Source organism: Muntiacus reevesi, chromosome 1 (assembly GCF_963930625.1).
Source record: "Muntiacus reevesi chromosome 1, mMunRee1.1, whole genome shotgun sequence".
Classification (NCBI taxonomy): Eukaryota; Metazoa; Chordata; class Mammalia; order Artiodactyla; family Cervidae; genus Muntiacus; species Muntiacus reevesi.
In genome coordinates, this window is record NC_089249.1 from 192239027 (window position 1) to 192243922 (window position 4896).

The 4896-nt window shown below is 37.2% G+C and overlaps 1 non-coding gene across 1 annotated transcript; it reads right to left on the reverse strand.

Moving 5' to 3' along the window:
- Positions 1-1034: 1034 nt before the first annotated feature.
- On the reverse strand, positions 1035-1143 carry LOC136156780 (U6 spliceosomal RNA). Its single transcript, XR_010661258.1, has one exon. It is a non-coding gene; the product is annotated as a U6 spliceosomal RNA (small nuclear RNA).
- Between the last annotated feature and the right edge of the window lie 3753 nt (positions 1144-4896).

Here is a 4896-nt window from a genome sequence, read left to right on the forward strand (position 1 = left end):
TTAATTTCTCTTTCTGTTTTCTCACTGTTAGTGTATAGGAATGCAAGGGATTTCTGTGTGTTAATTTTATATCCTGCAATTTTACTATATTCATTGATTAACTCTAGTAATTTTCTGGTAGAGTCTTTAGGGTTTTCTATGTAGAGGATCATGTCATCTGCAAACAGTGAGAATTTTACTTCTTCTTTTCTTATCTGGATTCATTTTATTTCTTTTTCTGCTTTGATTGCTGTGGCCAAAGCTTCCAAAATATGTTGAATAGTAGTGGTGAGAGTGGCCACCCTTGTCTTGTTCCTGACTTTATGGGAAATGCCTTCAGTTTTTCACCATTGAGGATAATGTTTGCTGAGGGTTTGTCATATATAGCTTTTATTATGTTGAGGTATGTTCCTTCTATTCCTGCTTTCTGGGTTTTTTTTTTTTTAATCATAAATGGATGTTGAATTTTGTCAAAGGCTTTCTCTGCATCTATTGAGATAATTGTATGGTTTTCATTTCTCAATTTGTTAATGTAGTATATTACATTGATTGATTTGAGGATATTGAAGAATCCTTGCATCCTTGGGATAAAGTCCATTTGGTCATGATGTATGATCTTTTTAATATGTTGTTGGATTCTGTTTGCTAGAATTTTGTTAAGGATTTTTGCATCTATGTTCATCAGTGATATTGGCCTGTAGTTTTCCTTTTTTGTGGCATCTTTGTCTGGTTTTGGTATTAGGGTGATGGTGGCCTCACAGAATGAGTTTGGAAGTTTACCTTCCTCTGCAATTTTCTGGAAGAGTTTGAGTAGGATAGGTGTTATTTCTTCTCTAAATTTCTTGTAGAATTCAGCTGTGAAACTGTCTGGTCCTGGGCTTTTGTCGGCTGGAAAATTTCTGATTACAGTTTCAATTTCCGTGCTTGTGGTGGGTCTGCTAAGATTTTCTATTTCTTCCTGGTTCAGTTTTGGAAAGTTGTACTTCTCTAAGAATTTGTCCATTTCTTCCAAGTTGTCCATTTTATTTGCATATAGCTGCTGATAATAGTCTCTTGAAAATATGGAACACTTCACGAATTTGCATGTCATCCTTGCACAGGGGCCTTGCTAATCAATTGTGATTTTGGTTACAATTTCTCTTTATTCATATAGTTTTGTAATGAATTGTGTTAACAAACATCATAGTATAGCCAGCTTCCAATTCCAAAAATAATTATTATTCATGATATATTATTATCTTAAAAGCTATATTTTAAGTACTTTGTTTCATTTAACTATTCTGTGTTGTGTCTGTATACAGGCATGTGATACACTTGGCGGGTTCATTTTGTGTTATAGTTGATGCTTATGGTCTCACTTTTTAATTATATATCTATCATTTGCATGTGTTGAGCACCTTCTACGTACCAGGCACTATGTAAGCCCCTGGAAGGACAATGATAAACAAAAATAGTCACAACTTCTGACCCACAAATAAACATAAAATTACCAACATGAGATGCATGTCAAGAATAGTACAAGATGCTGGACTTGTGGGCTTCACTCTCTGTCCTTCTGGCTTCACTCTGCTCTCCATCTCACTGACCTCTCACATCCCTTCCATTACCAAGTTCACCAGTCCCAGAGTAACCATGAAATCTGTTCTCTCAGCCCCAAATGCTTGCCCTTTCCTTATTTCCTCTGATGAACAATTCCCATCCTTCCTTTCACAGCTCAATATTTGTGTTTCAGAGAGAAAGTTTTTCTACCCACCTTCTCAGAGCAAATTAGTTCTCAGTGACTTTTGTCTCTTTAATTAACTAGCATTATCTAGACATTACATTAATAGCAAACTTTTTCTATCATAATGGATGCAAACATTTTTTCAAGTCTTAAATTTGCCTTTCAGCTTTTGTAAATTTGATTTATAGAAGTTTTGAATATTTAAAATCAAATCTATCCATACCTTTCTTGCAGTTAAGTCCATTGATTTTGTACAAGTTTTTATTGTGAATTTTCATAGTATTGCTTCTGTTTTATGTTTTTGTTTTTTGTCTGCGAAGTGTGTGGGATCTTAACTCTTCAACCAGAGACTGAACATACACTCCTTCTTCTGAAAGGCAAAGTCTGAATCAATAGAGTGCCAGGGAAGTCCCAAGTCCCAAGTCCACTCATTTTTATATGACATATTTCCAGCTGTGAGCATGAACACATACACTCATACTCTCTCACACAGTTTGCATTTGATTTTAATGGTTTTGTGATCTTGTTTCTCTCTCTTATCTATATAGTTCATAAGATTTTTCCCTTTCTTGCAAGAATCCACCTGGCAGGTGGTCTCTGAAAGTGGGAGCCTTGGGCTGCTGCTGCTGCTGCTAAGTCGCTTCAGTCGTGTCTGACTCTGTGCGACCCCATAGATGACAGCCCACCAGGCTCCCCCGTCCCTGGGATTCTCCAGGCAAGAACACTGGAGTATGTTGTCATTTCCTTCTCCAATGCATGAAAGTGAAAAGTGAAAGTGAAGTCGCTCAGTCGTGTCTGACTCTTTGTGACCCCATGGACTGCAGCCTATCACACTCCTCCATCCATGGGATTTTCCAGGCAACAGTACTGGAGTGGGGTGCCATTGCCTTCTCCAGGGAGCCTTGGGAATCATCATTAATTAGAAGTGTTGCATGGGAGTCAAAAGAGGTAACAGACCTTTTATGTTTATAATAATCAAGATTTTATCTTTGATGTTTCCCTCTTTCTAAGTGCAATATTGCTCAATGGTAGCCATGCAAGATACATATGAAGAGCAGGTCACATTACTAGATGTCCACTGCATGTCACAAGAACCACACTAGAAAAAGCACATGCATCGTCTCATTTTATTCACTCATCAGTCTTACAATGTAGGGGATGTTTACTGCTCCACTGTAGAGGTATGTATCTGTAGTTCAGAGAGATTAAGTTACTTTGTCTAGGTCACAAAGAAAGTAACTTGGTGGATCAAAATTCTATTCCGGGCAATCTGTCTCAAGATCGCATTTTATAAATCACAGCTCTACACTACACTTAGGGCTTCCCTAGTGGCTCAGATGGTAAGCAATCTGCTGGCAATGCAGGAGACCCAGGTTTGATCCCTGGGTTGGGAATATCCCCTGGAGGACATGGCCACCCACTCCAGTATTCTTGCCTGGAAAATCCCATACTGAGGAGCCTCACGGGGTTGCAAAATAGTTGGACAGGACTGAGCAACTAATTGTTTTCATACTGTATTTTGAGTTGTGATTCATAAATAATTGCCACAAGATTAATACTGATAATTATAACAATTATAGCTATCATTTATTGATATTCTGCTGTGCAGAAAGGCATTTCAAGCATCATTAAAAAGTTAAGAGCAGTAACCACATTTTTCAAAAGAGTAGAAATAAGATACATTAGAGTTAACTGAGACATCAATAGGAAGGAAGTCTCATGGGACAGAATTAAAATTGTTTGAATTGACAACTCACGTCTTACTATTATAGAGCTATGAGAATGAAGGACATACAGATACTATTTTTTAAAAAGACCTTAATGTCTTCAATCAATAACCCAATTTTGAGGAAATTTATTTATGTTCATAGATTCAATATAGGAATTAGAACACATGACTAGGACATAAAAAGAAATAGAGATATTTGCTGAATTAAAGAAAGTCTGAATAATTATATACTTTTAAAACAGAAATGGGCTGTCACTTCATTGACTGAATCACTAAAGGAAGAACTAAAAGAGAATGAATCCTGCCCATGAAAATGTGGAATCAGAAGGTGAAGACTTAAAAAGTCTACACATTATAAAGGCTAGAGAGGGTGTGAAGAAAAGGGATTCCTATACTGTTGGTGGGACGGTAAGTTGGTACAACCACTAAACAGTACGGTGTTTCCTTAAAAAATGTAAAAACAGAGCTACCAAATGATCCAGCAGTCCCACATCTGGGCACATACCCAGAAAAGATGAAAACTCTAATTAAAAAAGACACATGCCCCCAAATATTCATAGAAGCTCTATTTACAATAATCAAGACACGGAAACAAGTGATCATCAACAGACAATTGGTTTAAGAAGATAAGAAAATATGGTATACATAGATACACACACACACACACACACAAAGGAATATGGCCATAAAAGAGAGTGAAATATTGCCATGTGCAGCAACATTGATGGCCCTAGGGATTATCAAACAAAGTGAGGTAGGTCAGAGAAAGACAAATATTATATGATGTCACTTATATATAGAACCAAAAAAAAATAATACAAATGCATCTATATACAAATCAGAAACAGATTCACAGACATAGAAAACAAACTGACAGTTACCTAAGGGGGAAGGGAGTGGTGGGAGAGTAAATTAAGAGTATGGGATTACTGGACACAAACTACTAAACATAAAATAAATAAACAAGGAGGATTTACTGTATAGAAGAGTGAACTATATTATAATATCTTATAATAAATCATAATAGAAAATAATCTGAAAAAGTATATATAACTGAATCACTTTGCTATACAGCTGAAACTAGCACAATATTATAAATCAACTATGCTGTGCTATGCTGAGTCACTCAGTCGTGTCTGACTCTTCTTGACCCCAGATACTGCAGTCCACCAGGCTCCTCTGTGTGGGGATTGCATTGCAGGTGGATTCTTTACTAACTGACCACCAGGGAAGCCCAAGGTACTGGAGTGGGTAGCCTATCCCTTATCAGGGGATCTTCCCAACCCAGGAATCAAACTGGAGTCTCCTGCATTGCAGGCAGTTTCTTTACCATCTGAGTTACCAGGGAAGTCCCCCAAATCAACTATACTTCAATCTAAAAGAAAAGTGATGACTAGCTGAGGTGCCAGCTGACTATTCATTGAATGTTGCTTTTGCCTCCTTCCCCAGCAGACACACCAGCTAC